The sequence below is a fragment of the Mus caroli genome, unplaced genomic scaffold (genome assembly GCF_978045245.1).
Source record: "Mus caroli unplaced genomic scaffold, Mus_caroli_1 scaffold_5, whole genome shotgun sequence".
In the NCBI taxonomy this organism is placed as follows: domain Eukaryota; kingdom Metazoa; phylum Chordata; class Mammalia; order Rodentia; family Muridae; genus Mus; species Mus caroli.
Window position 1 is genome coordinate 140,814,777 of NW_028227260.1, and position 19,248 is coordinate 140,834,024.

Here is a 19,248-nt window from a genome sequence, read left to right on the forward strand (position 1 = left end):
ATCAAGGCCCAAAGTTTACTTATGAGTCTGAGCATATAAAGGGGGAGAACACATCCCCCACTATGCCAGGATCTCCTGGTCATTTTGTCAGGATCTGTCAGGGAAGATGCAGATGTGGCAGACAAAAGACTTTGCCTAGGTTGGAGGACTCCACCCTAGGTGAGCTAGCAACTGTGGCAAACAATGTCTGAGCCAGTCTGCTCAAGGTTGAGGGGAGGGCACAGACCTGACTTCCAGATGCAGGTTTGGTCCTCTGCCTGGGCTGCCAGCATGAGCCAGATCCTCCACCTCACTCGAATACCTCCACCTCTGAAAGGCCCAGAAGTTGAACCCCATTGGCAGGAGGAAGGTGCCTGACCACCAGAGCAGGGCACTGAACAGCCGCAGCCACAGCTCAGGGCAGGGATGGTTCAATATACTGAAATCCATCAGTGAAATCCACTACATATAAACAAACTCAAAGGAAAAAAAAAAAAAACACATGGTTTTACCTAAATGTTGGGAGCTACTAAGACAACACAATTGTCCTGATCTCTGAGTTGGGCCTCTCCCCCCCCCCCGCCCCCCCCCCGAGAAGAAAAGGGGGTCAAAAGCAGGTCACCGACCCACTGCTCCAAGAACAACCACAGATTGTTCCAGCCCTAAGTCAGCGCCAGATGTCCTGACCTCAAGATGTACCCTGATACCGCCAAGTTCCTGCTTCCCCATGTAGTCGCCAAAAGAAAAATTTCCGCTACCCCATTCCTCCTGCTGAGAAGTACTTCCCCTTTTGCTTGTGCATTTAAACCTTGGACCTGGCTAATACAGTGAGACCTTGATGTTACTCAGACTGCTTCCGTGTGTCGTTCATTTCACAAGGTTCTCGTCTCTCTCTACCCCCCCCCATTTGGTTCGTAGGAAAAGGTCCCCTCGAGACCCTCGAATAACTGGACCTGCTGGACAGGTCACCTAAACATAGTAAAAAGCAATATACAGCAAACCAGTAGCCAACATCAAACTAAATGGAGAGAAAACTGAAGCAATCCCACTAAAATCAGAGACTAGAGAAGGCTGCCCACTCTCTCCCTATCTATTCAATATAGTACTTGAAATTCTAGCTAGAGCAATTAGACAACAAAAGGAGATTAAATGGATACAAGTTGGAAAAGAAGAAGTCAAACTATCACTATTTGCAGATGATGTGATAGTATATTTAAATGACCCCAAAACTACTACCAGAGAACTCCTACAGCTGATAAACAACTTCAGCAAAGTAGCTGGATATAAAATTAAGTCAAACAAATCCATAGCTTTCTTTATACAAATGATAAATAGGTTGAGAAAGAAATTATGGAAATGACACCCTTCACAATAGTCAAAAATAATACAAAATAACTTGGTGTGACTCTAACCAAACAAGTGAAAGATCCATATGACAAGAACTTTAAGTCTCTGAAGAAAGAAATCAAAGATTTCAGAAGATGGGAAATCCTCCCATTCTCATGGATTGAGAGGATTAATATAGTAAAAACGGCCATATTGCTGACAGCAATCTACAGATTCAATGAAATCCCCATCACAATTCCAAATCAATTCTTCATAGAGTTAGAAAGAGCAATTTGCAAATTCATTTGGAATGACAAAAAGCCCAGGATGCAAAAACTGTTCTCAACAATAAAAGAACTTCTGAGGAAATCATCATCCCTGACCTCAAGTTGTATTATGGAGCAATAGTGATAAAAACTGTATGGTACTGGTATAGAAACAGGCAAGAAGGTCAGTGGAAAACAATTGAAGAGCCAGAAATGAACCCACACAACTATAGCCACTTGATATTTGACAACGGAACTAAAACCATTCAGAGGAAAAAAGACAGCATTTAAAAAAAAATTTTTTTTTAAATAAAAAAATGGTGCTGGCTCAACTGGTGGTCAGCATGTAGAAGAAACAAAATGGATCCATTCTTATCTCCTTGTACAAAGCTCAAGTCCAAGTGGATCAAGGACATGCACATAAAACCAGAAACACTGATACTAATAGAAGAGAAAGTGGGGGAGAGCCTCCAACACATAGGCACAGGAGGAAATTTTCTGAACAGAACACCAATGGCTTATGTTTCAAGATCAACAATAGACAGATGGTACCTCATAAAATTGCAAAGCTTCTGTAAGGCAAAGGACACTGTCAATTGGACACATATGATAGAAAGCTGATATCTAATATATACAAAGAACTCAGGAAGTTAGACTCCAGAAAACCAAATAGCCCTATTAAAAAAAATAGGGAACAGAGCTAAACAAAGAATTCTCAACTGAGGAATATCAAATGGCCAAGAAGCACATAAAGAAATGTTCAACATCCTTATTCATTGGGAAATGCAAATCAAAACAACCCTGATATCCCACCTCACACCAGTCAGAATGGCTAAGATCAAAAACTCAGGTGACAGCAGATGCTGGTGAGGATATGGAGAAAAAGGAACAGTCCTCCATTGTTGGTGGGATTGCAGGCTGGTACAATTACTGAGGAAATCGGTCTGGCAATTCCTCAAAAAAGGACATAGTACTACCTGAGGACCAAGCTATACCACTCCTGGGCATACACTTAAAAGATGTTCCAACATATAACAAGGACATATGCTCTACTATGTTCATAGCTGTTGTATGCTGGCCTGTGGCCTACTTGAACCGGGTACACCTGGGAGGCAGGCTGGGGCTAAAAGAGACTTAGAGGGCAAGAGATTAATGGAGACCAAGACATGATTCTGTTCAAGGCCTGCCAGTTTACTAAGAGAGTCTACTTATAAAAGGGGAAGGCCCATCCCCCGCCAGTCCATTCTTGGTGTCTGGAGCCAGCTAGTAGGTGACGTGCAGAATAGGATGTTCCTCCGGAATATCTCAGGGGCTTCTCAGCAGGTAGCAGTGTCTTGGAGAGAGCAGTGTAAGTGGCAGAACAAAAGAGCCATCTAGGTCGGGAGGCTCCACCTTAGGTAATTTCCTTCTCAGTGGCAGCAAGGTCAAAGTCTGGATCAGCCTGCTTCAGGGCTGAGGGAGGCTACACATAGCACCCTTATTTATAATAGCCAGAAGCTGGAAAGTACCCAGATTTCCCCCATAGAGGAATTGATACAGAAAATGTAGTACATTTACACAATGGAGTACTACTCAGATATTAAAAACAATGCTTTCGTAAAACAAATGGATGGAACTAGGAAATATCATCCTGAATGGGGTAACCCAACCACAAAAGAACATACATTGTATGCACTCATTGATAAGTGGATATTAGCCCAAACACTCTGAATATGCAAGATACAATTCACAGACCACATGAAGCTCAAGAAGAAAGAAAACCAAAGTGTGGGTGCTTCAGACCTTCTTAGAAAGGGGAACCAAATGCTCACAGAAGCAAATATGGAGACAAAGTGTGGAGCAGAGACTGAAGAAAAGGCAGTCCAGAGACTGCCCCACCTGGGGATTCATTCCATATAGAGTGACCAAACCCAGACACTATTGTTGATGCCAAGAAATGCATGCTGACAGGAACCTGATATACCTGTCTCCTGATAGGCTCTGGCAGAGCCTTACAAATGCAGAGGCAGATGTTTGCAGCCAACCATTGGACTGAGTAAGGGGTCCCCAATGAAGGAGTTAGAGAAAGGACTGAAGGAGTTGAAGGTATTTGCAACCCCATAGGAAGAACCACAATATTAACCAGCCAGACCCCAACCACCCACCCAGAGCTCCCAGAGAGTAAACCACCAACCAAGGAGTACACATGGAGAGACCCATGGCTTTAGCCGCATATGTAGCAGGTATCAATGGGACGAGAGGCTCTTGGTCCTGTGAAGGCTCGATGATCCAGTGCAGGAGAAATCAAGGGCTGGGAGGTGGGAGTGGGTGGGTGGGTTGGGGAACACCGTCATAGAAACAGGGGAAGGGGGAATGGGATAAGGGGTTTCTGGTGGGGAAAAACCGGAAAAGATGATAACATTTGAAATGTAAATAAAGAAAATATCCAATAAAAATAAAATAAAATAAATGGATGAACAAAACCAAAACTCTGTCAATGGCAAGAAATAATAAAAATCAGAGCAGAAGTATTGTACCTTCAGTGTGCAGTATCTGTGAACGGATTTCTCAAAGCATGAGCTTTCTGAGCGAAGGGATTTGCTTCAGAGAAGTAAGTGTAAAATTTAATTACATGAATGTAAAGCAACCAAAGAAGAAAACAAAGATGATGGTGATAATGATTTTGATAGAGGAGGAGGAGGAGGTGGTGGTGGAAAAAAAGTCCAACCCATTCTCACCTCATAAATGCACTGATTCCCTGGTACTGCCTTAAAGACACAGTGCCCTCCCAGCATTACTACTTCTTTGACTGAAAACTGCGTAAATGAAGAATATATTACGTATAGACAAATCTAGCAGTCATTTTCATGAGGATTGTCTGGCTAGAACATGTAACTTGTGCTAAACCAAAGGAAGTTATAGACTAAGGCATGAAATAGGATCTAACTTTTATTGGGCTTTTATTGGGCATAGTTATAGTTTTCCTCATAATAAGTGTGATTCAATTTTTCATAAGATTATTTTGAAATTGAAATGAATGTCCTCTCTGAGTAAAATATTGAGGAGCACCAGAAGTCTGTTTCACTTTTTTTTTTCTTTCCATTTTTGCCTTTGATAAAGACAACCAAACTGGGCACATTTCTAATTGGCTTTGCTATTTTTATTTTTAAATTAAATTATACATTTTAATTGTATAGATTTTTTATTATCATCATTTTTTTCAGTGTCTGTATTAATTTGTACGAGTATGCATCTTAAAATGTTGAGTTTTCGATACTTTTACAACTCACTGGTGGGTCTCTGCATTCTTTGTATACCAAGAAAGATTACTTTTATGTAAGGTCTTGTGTTCAAAGATAGCTTTGCAAATATTTTGTATATTCCACTTTCACTTGAAACTGTTTTTCAACACATTTAAGGTGTGGTATTAATAGGTTAATAACCAGGCTTTCTAGAAAAAAAACTTAAATGTGCATTTCTAGGGTATGAAAATAACTATATTCTTAAAGAGTAATAGTCATAGCATTTACATGCCTGTGATGGTCAATTCAATTGGGATTTATTTCAACAAACTGGCTGGGTTCTTTTTAAAGAGAGAAACACTGTATTGGCAAATTACTTGATAACAACATTTTGACAAAGAGGCAACATTGTAAAGTTAGTTTTTATGAATTACCTACTTGCATAACCCTGTGCAATGTCTGTAGAGTTACATGTATCAAGTGTAGATGTTTTGTGCAGGTGATATATACTGGTACAAGCCAGACTGTCTAGTGGAATTTCTCAGTAGCAGCCTGTGATTGAATCGTGAGTGGCACAAAGCATATCCTTTCAGAATGAAGTACCTTAAAAATCTCATTAGTCTTTTTTGGACTAGCACTGACTGAACTAGGAGAAAGTTTCAAGGTGGATTCTGGAGTGAAGAAGGAAGACAGCATGGTGTCTCTGTAGACATTCTAAGAGCTTCCAATTTCCCTTCAGATATTTTTAATATGAAATATATTTTACTGACAGTGCCAAATTTTTCATCAGGAAACCATTTTCAGGAGAGTTTTTTTTTAAGTGTTTAAATGTCAAATGTGAATTGGTGATGGGTGATGGAGAGATTCAAGAGCAGTGATTGTCAGATGTATGAATGGATGGCCTTGGTGAGAGTCGTCAAGTGCAAGGTTCCCATGCATGTTGGGTAATGCAAATCTTAATGCTGATGATGCTATCCAGTCTTGTAGCTTTATTACTTAAGGGGACAGGGAAAATAAGTTCCCATTCTTTTCTTAGAATAGAAATGTAAATATGCATGAAAAGATAATTGTACCATAGTGTTCACCAATACAATCATAGCATTGTCTGTTTTTCTCTTCATATTCATGTGTTGGCAGGGCAGAGGGCTGGATGCAGAAGTTGAAGATTGCAGTGCTAGGTTTACTTAGCTGATTCTGACATTTTCTTTTTTCCTTTTTAAATAATTGAACAAGGTTTCACAAAGTTGACTAACTCCCAGCTAAGTGACTACGGCCGAGGTGGAGCAAATTTCTTGGAAGCTTTGTTGCAAGAAAGTATGGCATATTGTACCATTACCCTGGCTTGTAGCCTCTGAGCTTGCCATCACTGACTTCACTAGCACCTTCCTTATAAGATACAGATGCTAGGAGAGGCAGGCAAATAATTCATAAGCAGCAACATGGGGAGTGGTTTTATTTATTCATTTTGTGCCACCCAGAATGTAGGTTCTTTCAGGGACTGGTTAAACCAAGAGGCAGTGTTTTTGCTCACTGTTTTTAAAGAGAGAATGATCCTTGCCACTCTCCAACCCCTGGGTGCAGAATTGTGCCTCAGGGTATGACCTCCATTTAGAGTGCTAAAAATACCAAAGTTATCCACTTTCCTCTAGGTAATGTAATGGAAATACCAAACCTTCTGACTTTGCCAAAAGTTATACAGCAATCTGGTCATACCCAGAACACGACACAGTTCAGTCTGGTTGTTTGTAAACAATAAAGCAATAAGAACAAACAAAATGCACAGGACATTAAAAGATAGAAACAAAGCACCAAGGAATGTAACTTGTTAATATTTTTGAAAAAAAAATGTATTGGGAAGAAGTTGATGTTGATAATAGTATAAAAAATACCCAAATTCTTGACAAAGACAACAAAATGTCTGTCTCTTACAGATACTTGCTACTATAATGTCAATAACAGCCCCTGCTGTTGAGTAGAGCAGTACTTTCTGTATGGTCCACAGCACTGTATATTATGATTGATATTAATGTATCCAATGAAATAATTGAACTGTTGTTCTTTATAGCCTCATTAAAGCATTTGGTTTTCACACACACACAAATCAAATAAGAAAGCAGGAGATTTTTGGAGGGGAAACTAGGAAAGGGGATAACATTTGAAATGTAAATAAAGAAAATATCTTTAAAAAAATGGGAAGGGAGGTGGAGAGGAAATGGGACAAGTGTAAAGGAAAAAAAATCAATGAAATAGAAACAAAGAAAACAATACAAAGAATCAACCAATCTAAGAGCTGGTTCTTTGAGTACATAAACAAGACTAACAGACCCTTGGTCCAACTAAAAAAAGAAAGAAAAGAAAAGAAAGGAAAAGAAAAGAAAAGAAAAGAAAAGAAAAGAAAAGAAAAGAAAAGAAAAGAAAAGAAAAGAAAAGAAAAGGAGGAGTGAAATTACCAGAATCAAAAAGTGTCTAAGGAAACATTCCAACAAATATCAAAGAAATTTACTGTATTGAAAATCTGTATTTCATTACATTGGAAAACCTAAAAGAAATGACTAAGTTTCTAGATTGAGCCAAACCATAAAAATTAAACCAATAATTCAGTAGTCTAAACAGACCCAGAACAAATGAAGAAATTAAAATAGTAATTAATAAAAAGCCTTTCAGCTTAAAAACAGATGGATTCACAGTAGAGTTCTACAAAAATTTAAAAAAAAAAAAAAGATCTACAGCCAATCTATCTTCAACTATTGAAAAAAGAAAGTAATAGTGAAAGACCCACAATGTGAGGACTCCCCCAAGTTCTGACTCAGGAGAGGTGACACCCCAAATCACTCACTAGAAATGGTCTTGATGCAAACAGCAAGAGGATTTTTTTATTTCAAGAGCTCTTGGGCCCACAATCATGCACCCTTTGCACTCCACAGGGATAGAGGACCATGGCACACCGAGTAGCTGGGAGAGGGGGTATTTAAGGGAAGAAACCACAAAGAAGGGGAAGCTGAGTAAACATCATAAGAATGGGGGTGATGAGTATAGCTTATCTCCGGAGGAGGGGTTACAGGCTATCTTTGGCAAACATTCCTTACACAATGAGTCAGGCGCCTGGGTGGGTCACCCAGTGGTCATCGGCTTCTCAGGCTGCCAGGTAAGAGAACAAAGAGCTTAATGCTGGCTTTGTTTCTAGTGGTCTGAGAGACATATTGAGTTGGGGTCTTACAATAGAAACAGAATAAGTACTTGCAATCTTCTATGAAGCAAGTCTCACTCTAATACCCCAAACAGATAATCATACAACAAAAAAGAAAACTGTAGGCCAATATACCTGATTACATAGACTCAAAAATGCTCAATGGAAAACTTGCTAAAATAATGCACACATATCAACAAGATCTTCCACCATGACTGAGTTGGCTCTGTCCCTGAAATTCATGGATGATTCAACATATTCAAGCCAATAAATGTAATAAACTGCATAAATAGACTTAATGACAAAAAAATCACATGACCGTCTCAATAGAATGCTTTTGACAAAAATGATAAAAGTCTTAGAGAATGCAGGACTTGATGGAACAAAGCTCAACATAATATAAGCTATATATTAAGGGCTGGAGAGATGGATTGATGGTTGAGAGCACTATCTGCACTTCCACAGGACCTGGGCTCAATTCCCAGCACCCACAAGATTGCTTCTTGTGTCAGGAAGAAGGCAATGCTATCAATTATCACTAGTCTTTTCTTTTTTTTTTTTTTTCTTTTTTCTTTTCTTCTTCTTCTTTTTTTTTTTTTTTTTTTTTTTTTTTTTTTTTTTTTTTTTTTTTTGCTATTGTACTCTAAGCTAGATAAACAAGACAAGAGTAGGAAATTAAAAGTTTACAAGTAGGCCGGGCATGGTGGTGCATACCTTTAATCCCAGCACTTGGGATGCAGATGCAGGGAAATTTCTGAGTTCGAGGCCAGCCTGGTCTACAGAGTGAGTTCCAGGACAGCCAAAGTTTACAAGTAGGAAAAGAACTCAAACTATTTCTATTTGCAAATGACATAATATAGACTAGAGATCCCCAAAAATTATCTACCAGAAAACCTGTATAAATGAGAAACAAATACAGGATACAGTTTGCCTTGCAAAAAAAAAAAAAAAATTTTTGTCAATGTAATATTTTTATTGATTCTTCACATCATATACCCCTACCACATTCACTTTTTAGTCCTTGCCTGTCCATACCCCCTGACTCTTGTGACCTCCCCACCCCAGCAAAACAAAAAGTCCAAGTTGTGTTATCTATATACTCAACAGGTTGACAAACATACAGAAAAGGTGATCATAGACACAATCCTATTTATAATATTCATAAAGAAAACAAAATATATAGGAATATACCTAACTAAAGAAGGGAAAGACCTTTACAATGGAAACAGTAAATCTCTGAAGAAAGACAAATACACTAGAAAATGGGAAAACATTCCAAGCTCATTGATTGATAGAATTGATACTGTGAAGATGATCATTTTACAAAAGCTATTTGCAGATTCAATGGACTTTCAGTCAAAATCCCATCACATTCTTCACTGTAATTAAAAAAAACTATCCTAAAATTCATATGAAGTGAAAGACCCCAGATATTTAGCCACAACAATACTGAAACTTAAAAAAAAAAATATCAAGGAGTTACCATTCCATATCTCAAGACACATTAGAGAAGCATAGACATAAAAACAAAATGGTACTGACACAAAAACATACAAGTAGTCCAATGGAATAAATCTGAAGACCCAAATAATATTTGACAAAGATGCCAAAAATATACTCTGCAGTAAAGAAAACATCTTCAAGAAATGGTTCTGGGGAAACTAGATGTCTACATGCAGAAGAATGAAATTAAGCTCAATTGTTGGGAGCACAAAGGTCCTTGCCTTCACAGATGAGCACTAAGGAAACTAGGAAGGTTAAATACACATAGCTGTCTTTTCAAGAGACGTATAACCTGTTTTCCCACCTAGAAGACTATGGATGTATGTGATTTCTGTGTTATCTGAAGGGTCAAGCCATACCATGCTACTATAACCAGGACAGAGATACTTAATAGTCTAGGTGATCTTTGTATTTTCTGTATGGCCAGGGGTTCTCCCAAGTTCCTACAACTAGGATTGGAGGGGGCTAGCAGCACAAATTACCTCCAGACTATTTGTATGACAGACACCATACCAGATCCTTTCCTAGGCCCTTCAGTGTAGCTTCCCTCAGCCTTGAGCAGGCTGGCTCAGACCTGTTCTGCTACTGTCAGCTAGCTCACCTAGGGTGAAGTCTTCCAACGCAGATACGTTTATTATTCTGTCACCTCTGCCATTTTCTCCAAGATGCTGCTACCCACTGAGGGACTGAACCTGCCTTCCTGAGGCGATCCTGAATAAACAACAGCTTGGCGATGGAGTGAGGAGAGCCTGGTGAAAAAGCAAAGAGAGCCTGGTGTGGTGGGGGATGAGCCTTCCCCTTTATAAGTTCAGACCGACTCTTAAGTAAACTTTGGGCCTTGATCAGTATCTTTGTCTTGGTCTCATATTTCTCTTTCCCATACAGCTCTAGCCTCCCTGTCAGGAACCCGGTTCATGTAGCTGCGGGCAGCTACACTTCAGATAATGCCTGTAGCCTATCTCTAGAACCCATTTTCTTGGAAGAAGTATTGAGTTTGAGTCAAGTTCCAATGTAATTATGCCTTCTTGTGCACAGGGCATTGAATTACACCAGGAAACTCTTTTCAAACAGCACTGTGTTTAATATGCTTACGATAAACTGCTTGGGGTCAGACTCTAGAAGTTTGAATCAACACTAAGTCATGCTGTGTTGGGGGCTTAGGAGCCTTTCTACTCACAGAGAAGCATTAAGAAAATCAGGAAAGTTAATCATGCAAGTGTGTCTCTTTAATGGAGGAGATAAAAATCAAATAACTGCATTTCATCCAGAAAGCTAAGAGTGGTAATTATTAGCAACCAGTGACATTTCTACTATATGTGGAGGCAGAACTCATCCACCTTTTGCTATAAAGGCAGACCTTACCCAAATTCCCCCAGAATGGTTATTCCAGACTCTTGTCCCTCCCTATACTCCCCTTAAGGGAGATGTCACATACACTTTAGGGCCTGCTAATGTCTATGCTATCAGTCAGAGACCACACTAAATTCTAGGTTTTGTAATTATAGAGCCCATCCTCATGATCACATGTTCTTTGTAAAAGAGTTTAAGTAGTCACGCCTTAAGGTTCATTGTGTTCCTGGAATTTGGGCTGATTGGACTGAGTGTTGCCTGGAAACTTTTTTCCAAATTGTACTGTGTTTTACTTTATTTTCTTAAAGAGGTATTTATTCATCTTATGTATATGACTAGATTGTCACTGTCTTCAGAGACACCAGAAGAGAGCATCAGATTCCATTACTGATGGTTGTGAGCCAGGGCTGCTAGCTCCAAATCTTTAGATATGAGTATATAATCTGGATTTACTGAAGATACCAGAAAAGTACAAACTGACCATGATGCAGAATGCATCATGAAGAAGGGGAGCCCTAGAGAGGAAAATAGCACAGCTGCTCTAAAGGGGAGATGGGAAAATGGGTGTGAGAGACCTATATGAAGAGGTGAGAGAGGGAGCAACATGGAGGAAATGGGAAGGTCAAGGGGCAAATAAACACTAACTTCATAGGAAATTGTACATGTTTATTTAAAATTACATATATCTGAGACCATGGGGACCTATTGGAGAGACTACTAGTGCCACTTTTCCAAACCAGTTTAATTTCTAACAAAAATCTAAGTATTTATCCTTATATCCACAGATAAGTGTAGCTCTCATCTCTCACCAAAGAAGCTTCTTCTGCTGCTTAGATAGGTGGTTACAGAAAGTCACAACTGTCAAAATGCAGAAAACTGACCATAGAATGCTCAAGGAGTTATTTACAACACAATTAATACATTACAACACAACCATCAAGGCTCAGGGAACATCCTGGAAGAGGAGAGAGAAAGAGTGTAAGAGTCTGAAGAAATCTGATTCAAAATAGTTTTAAGGGACAGGGGAGGGAGTAGAGGGCAGATCTTGGAGGACTTAGATAGAATAGGAAATTAATATGACCAAAATATAGTACAGAAATTCTCCAAGAATTTATAAAAATATTATATTTTTAAAAGAAATGAAAAACATATACAATTACATTCCTAATCATGAGCATTAGACACACATTGCATGAGTAAAATAGCTCATGTGTGAGAAAAGAGCTATATATTTGGGTAAGGCAAATATATTTGATAAAGTATCTAGACTAGCTACTAAAAGGAATAAAATGTCAAATTTCTAAAATATAAAGGAAAATCAAATCAAAACACACAGATTTATGCATCATGGTGATCGTAAAAAATGTGGGAGAGAAAAACAAAACATGAAAAGCAAATATAATTGTACAAAAGCAGATGAGGGTACAAACTATGCTAAACATTTTAGTCAAACCTTTCTAGTTAGAAAAAGTAACCCTTGGGTCCAGAGAGATACCACAGTGGCTAAGAACGTTGCTGTTCAAGTAGCAGCACCTACATGATGGATCACAACCATTTTGTAACTCCAGTTCCAAGGACTCCAACACCTACTTCCAGCCTCTGTGGCTACCAGGTACACACATGGTGCTTGGACATATATTTAGGAAACAAATCTATATGCACAAAGTGTGCCCTTCCCCCAGCTTTGAATAGGCTAAACAACCCTCCAAAGATTTTACAACCTGGCTGGAGTCAGCTCATGGCCTTGCCACATTGCATTTCCCATGGAGCCTTGAGGAGCTGACTGCCTGCTGAGCTTGCTTTACAACATTGTCCAGCTGAAACGAAGCAACATAACTCAGCTGAAACAAAGGGTGGGTCTTTGGGTTTCCCCTATATAAATGCAGAGCTGAAAATTAAACTCTGAGCCTTGAACAGAGAAACTGTCTTCACTTCATTCTTCTCTTGCCACCTGCCCTCATCCTATTTCATTCCCAGCCTCCCTTTCAGGTATACTCAGTTCTCTGTGGTTTCTGGAAAGCTACAACAAAGTAAAACTTAAAAAATGAAAACAATTCTAAAAGTAACCATCTTTACAGTAGATTTTTAAAATATTTTTTCTTCAAGAATTTTATACATTCATATAATGCATCTTAATTGGAGCCTTCTCTCACACACACCTACCACCAACAATGCATTCCTCCTCCAACTTTATTTCTTTTTTAAAAATATCCCATGGGGGCTGGCGAGATGGCTCAGTGGTTAAGAGCGCCGACTGCTCTTCTGAAGGTCCAGAGTTCAAATCCCAGCAACCACATGGTGGCTCACAACCATCCGTAATGAAACCTGATGCCCACTTCTGGAGTATCTGAGGACAGCTACAGTGTACTTACATATAATAAATAAATAAATCTTTAAAAAAATCCCATGGAATGCTGCCCATCTGCATATGGATGCATAAGATTTAGCTACACATGCAATCATATACTTTCCAAATTATACTGATCACAAATACAATAGAAAAGAGGATATATGGGAAAAATATTAAAAGCAATCTATGTTGCTATGAGTAAAATGCAGCTCATGTATAAAAGAAGAGCTGTGAGTGTGTGTGTGTGTGTGTGTGTGTGTGTGTGTGTGTGTGTGTGTGTGTCTGCCTTTTGTCTATTCTTGAGGATGGGATCTCTCTCTCTCTCTCTCTCTCTCTCTCTCTCTCTCTCTCTCTCCTCTAGCCTTGGGAACCCCGCCCCCTCACACCAACTACTAGGCCTATGGTCCTGAATTTTTTAATATATACCCTGAATAAAAAAAATTCCTAAACTCCTTACCTTTGCCATCCATAGTCTATCTGTTCCAGCAAATCTCAAATTACTTGCAGACTGAAATCTGCTCCAAAACTGTTTACAGCATACTATCCTCTGGTATCCCTTTAGAACCTGAATTCTAGGCTGCTCCAAAGCAGCCTGCATTTCACAAGCCCTAGATACTCACACAGAATCTTGGCAGTGAGCAAAGCAAATATTCCCCAACCTGCATCCTTTCTCCCTTCCCAGCTTTGACCAACACTCTAGCTTTCCTGGACACCCCTGACAATAATGCCCCAATTTCAGCAGGAGGTAGTTATAGAAGAGAGTACTTTGCCCCTTATCAACAACAAAACGGCTTGAATATCAAATCCCAAAGAAATCAGCAACAAGTCTTGTAGTTTCCCATAAGCCTCAAGCAGACTGAGCCAGAACTTGACCTTGCTGCCACTAAGGAGATTATCTAGGGTGGAGCCTTCCTCCCTAGATAACTCTGTTGTTCAGCCAGTGTTGCTGTTCCTCTTCAAGATACTGCTACCTGCTGAGAGGCCCCCAGATCTATTCCAGAGACTATGCCCTATCCTGCACGTCATCACCTGCAGCTAGTTCCAGGCTCCAAAGATGAATTGGCGGGAATGGGCTTTCCCCTCTCCTTTATAAAGCATGTCTGCCATTAAACATGTGAACCTTGAGCAGACTAGTTGTCTTGGTTCCATTATTTCTCAACCTGCCTAGGCTCCCTCTTTTCTTTCAGTTCCAAGATGCCTTCCAGGCTCGAACCCGGACATGTGAGCCGCTGGCTGGCCCCCAACAAAGTCTCACTCAGTATCTGTGGCTCCTCCTACCACCTCTCACCTTGTCCTGTACACTAAACTTCTCCAGCTCAGGGACTAGGCTTCCCTTCCCTCGGCTTTTGACCCCTATTTAACTCAGCCACTCTGACTCTGTGTTCTCTTGGTTCACCCATTCTCTTGGCATCTTGGGCAGAGGATCCTCTCTTGGGGTACTTGACCTCTACCCCCATACTTCTCTTCCTCTCTTGCTCTACCCCCCTCTCTGTCCTCTGATGACCTGGTTTAGTATGGGCTACTCCAGATGCCTCTGACTATTTTCTCCCTCATATTGATGAACCAGATAGCCTCTGTGAAGGTTCAAAGCCAATTTATTATAAGGTCAAAATAAGTTCATTTCTTTTTGCTGCAAAAATCAAATTTGACAGAACTTTAACCTGTTTCTGGAATTTGATATGTTCCCCACCCTATGGAGTTTGACTCACACTTTGAGCATACCATGAACTCTACCCTGATAAGATAAGATGTTCTGACAAGGAATCTTGAGATACCTTGAGATATTCTACCAAGATGATATATAATTTTACCTGTAAAATTTGCTTGCCAAGTTTTTATGTTACAAATTCTTTTGAAAAATCCCTGGTTTGCAATTTTTACCTATAAAAGGAGGTCGGAAACCCCACATTGCTCTCTCAAATCCCACAATAGTCAGTCCTATGCATAGTAAACGAAACTTGTGTAATTGGCTTTAATTTAGGTAGTGGGCTTCATTCTTGCTCAGTGGAATCAACAATATCTCCAATAAAACCTCTCTCCTCAATCATACCTATGAGTGGCAACATCCTCATTCATGAGGACTACACCTATCTATGGGTGTATTGATCCTATATCTATATACACATAATATGTAGTTAAGGTTTATGTTGGTTTAGTTGCTATTAGATACTGGAAGGAAAAAACTTCAAAGATGCCTGAAGAAGCCAAATAGACTTTTAGTCACCACCAGCCAGGCTGTCCCAAGCAGAGTTGTGAGCATTGACATCCAGTACATTCAAGTTTTTAAAAACAAGAAACCAGAGACTGTGCCATATACAGAAAGTCCATGTCTTATTTAGGGTTTCCATTGCTCTGAACAGAGACACCATGACCAAATAAACACTTATAGGACAACATTTAATTGGGGTTGGCTTACAGGTTCAGAGGCTCAATCCAGTATCATCAAGTCAGAAAGCATAGCAGCATCCAGGCAGGTAGGGTTTTGGAAGTAGGAGCTGAGAGTTCTACATCTTGTTCCAAAGGCACCCAGGATAATACTGTCTCATGGACAGCTAGGAAGGTCTCAAAGCCCACCCCCACAGTGATACACTTCCTCCCACAAGGGCATACCTCCTAATAGTCCCACTCCCTGGGCCAAGTGTATTTAAATCACCACAGGCAATTTTGAATGTCTGCAGCAAGCAAGTGCTATTTATAGAATATGGAGAGAAGGTAGTTTCATGATCAAGCAGTTACTTTTAGCTCAGGGTCACATTGTATAAGAATTTATGGCTGGTCCAGAGACCAATTTACCACAGGCATTTATTTATCAAAGTGACCAGAGACCAGTTTTATCCAAGTTGGTTTTAGAACCTAAAGTATTCTTAAGAATCCTTTCATGTGATGACATAGCTATAGCTCAGTAACTCACTACATAGTAAAGTGGTAGTTATACATTTTCCTTCAAGATCCATGACTTTAGTCCTGGGTCATTGGCTAAGTTTCTAGTAACAGGCATGATTTATCTCTTGTTGAGTGATCTTAAGTCCAATTAGAGAGCTATTAGTTACCACTAAATTATGTGCACCACTTCTGAATCTTTAGGGTTATTGTGCCATGCTGGTCTTTGTTGTGGTTCATTGGTACCATAGCTGGGTAGGACTGTTGGTTTCTTTCTTCCCTTGGAAGCTTGCATAGTGCCTTCTGGTACTATGAAAGATAGTCTTCAAGAAGTCATTCAGGTTCAATACAGCTCAGGTTTATCTGGGTCCAAGCCAAGAGCAACAATAGCCTATAATGTTTTGGTAGTCTCTTTGGACAACCCTGACAAACAATTCAAAAGATGGTATCTAATGTTAGATAGTCAGTGGCTCCTGGGGGTTCTTTGTCCAGATGAGAAATTTTTATTTAATCTATATGTGTGTGTGTATTGTTGGTATCTTTAGTTAGATAAGTAATATGATTTCTTATAACTTTTTCAAATATCCTTACATTTATGTTACCCTCTGTGATGGTTTGAATATGTTTGGCCCAGGGAGTGGAACTATTAGGAGGTGTGGCCCTCTTGGAGTAGGTGTGTCACTGTGGGTGTGAACTTTAAGACCAGCATCCTAGCACCATGTAAACCAGTCTTCCACTAGCAGTCTTCAGATGAAAATGTAGAACTCTCAGCTCCTCCTGCACAATGCCTGCCTGGATGCTGCCATGCTCCTGCCTTGCAGATAGTGGAGTTAACCTCTGAACCTGTAAGCCAGCCCCAATTAAATGTTGTTCTTATAAGAGTTGCCTTGATCATGGTGTTTGTTCACAGTGGTAAATCCCTAACTATGATACCTTCCTTTCTCTTTGTTCTGTATTTATCTTCATTTGCTTCCCTAATTAGAGCATTCACCCCATTTCTTCTCTTTCTCCAATCAGATATCCTATACCCCACTATTCTCCTTTTTGTTGCTTCTCTATGCTTCCCTTCCCCCAACCCTGTGCAATGGTCTCCTTTTAATTTCTTGGTTTCTGCAGTTACATCAGGTTAAATACTCTTTTCTAAAGCTTTGAAGCTAGGAGCCTCAGATGGGAGAGAACATGCAAGGTTTACTTTTGTGTGTTTGGGCTACCTCACTTAATAGGATCTTTTCTAGTTTTAGTCATTTACCTGCAAAGATCATGATTTCATATTTCTTTACATCTGAGTAGCATTCCATACTGTATATGTACTACATTCTCACTATCCATTTGTCAGTTGAAGGGCATTCAGCATGTCTCTATTTCCTATCTATTTGTAAGTACAGTGGCTAAAAACACAGCTGAGCAAGTAACTGTGGAGTAGGATGTCAAGTCCTTTGGACATATTCAGCAAAGTAACAGTATGACTCAGTCATATAATAGATTTATATTTAGCCTTTTGAGAATTCTCTACACTATGTGTGTCAGAGTTCTTGGCAGTCAAGCTTCCTCTGAGACCCTGAAATCCTGATGTGATCAAACTCCTGTTATCCTGGGATGCTGTTATCCTAAGATCCTGGGTGTGTTACAGTGCCTGGAAGTGGTGTATACTTTGAGGACTGTGGAGCTGTCTGGTCTCTTTGAAACCAAGGTAAACCAGTACAAATCAGAAGGAACCCGTGTCTCTGGTCAGGCAGGGCACCTGTGTCCTTGTTCCTGCTGTCACAGGCCCGTCATAATTGGTTTGGAACAGATGTTGTCTTCCACTGATCATAAGATTGCATGGAGAGTCCTCTGGGGACCATGGGGGTGTCTGCCAATTAGAACCCAAGGTGACCCAGAGCTGGTGCTGACCGGAAGGGACTTGTGCCCCTGGACAGGCCAGTTTTCTGCTTCCCTGCTGCTGTCTCAGGTCCTGCATGATTGGATTGGAACCGATGTTTTGTTCCACTCACCAGTGATCCTAAGATCACGTGGAGAGTCCTCTGGGGACCGTGGGGGGTGTCTGCTGATTCCGTGCCCAAAGTGACCAGGTGCTGGACGTGTATGTTTTAAACAAGCTTATAAAATAACGTTTCTCTATGGTTTTTTAACTACCCTTAGTGGTACTTATTTCTCATTTGTCCCTCTACTCCTTTTGTATTTATAACACTTTGTATCTCTTTTATTACTTCACAGTTTCTCCTTGTCTACCTTTTGTCTTTACAAAATTTATAAAACATTTATCCTCAATAAAACAACTTTATATTTTAATGAAACACAGGAAACAACATCTGAAACACATGTAAAACATGTTAATAGACCTGAAGTTTTTTTTTAAAGCAACAAGTTCTAATTATCCAATTTGTTAAAGATTTAAACCTTATTATAACAAATATTTAGAAATTTGTTTTGTTAAAGAGCATTTGCTTTGCATTTGGGGTGATGAGGTATCTAAAGTAAAATAAGCTTCTGGCATCTCTATTCTTACTTTTGTGCTTATCTCCTTTTTTGTCATACTTGCATACCATTTAGGCAAACATATTAATTACTCTAGGAACATTAAAAGGACAAAAATAAGCCACTGACCCAGTTCCTGGATTCTAAGAACAGTAGAACCTGAGAACTTTGCATGACCATCTCCCAGATGAGGATAATTATCCATGAGGACACAGTTGTGCCCACGAACAGCATCAGTCATTTTCTAAGAACTGGTCTACTCTGTCAAAGCAGGGATTTATTTGAACCATCTTGTAGAACTAGAATTAAGAAAATTATCACATAAACCACCTCTTATATAGGCCTGCATATCTTATGCTTTGTTTAAATTACTTACTTAACTTTAAATGTCGTGTCTTTATCCCAAAGACAGACAGACTTCAGAGTTTTGGGTCTGTTAATTGGTTCCCCCAATGTCACCACATCAATTAAATTTCTTTTTTCTTTCCTTCACCATCTCTTTGAATGCATTTTGAAATTTATGAACAACTTAACCTCATAGGGCTATTGGGACTGTTCAGTAGCTTTTTCCTTTAAACTCCAATTATATTGTGAACTAAAAGGAATTTTGGCTAATTTAACAACTTCAATTTACAAATATGTTATATGCCAATTTGGTACTATGTAAACAATTTTAAAATATATATACTTGTAAATAATGTATACACA

The 19,248-nt window shown here is 39.5% G+C and overlaps 1 pseudogene; it reads right to left on the reverse strand.

The window, feature by feature from the left end:
* Window positions 1–18,781, reverse strand: part of LOC110288806 (U7 snRNA-associated Sm-like protein LSm11 pseudogene) — a 33,055-nt pseudogene extending 14,274 nt beyond the window's left edge.
* Window positions 18,782–19,248: the final 467 nt, after the last annotated feature.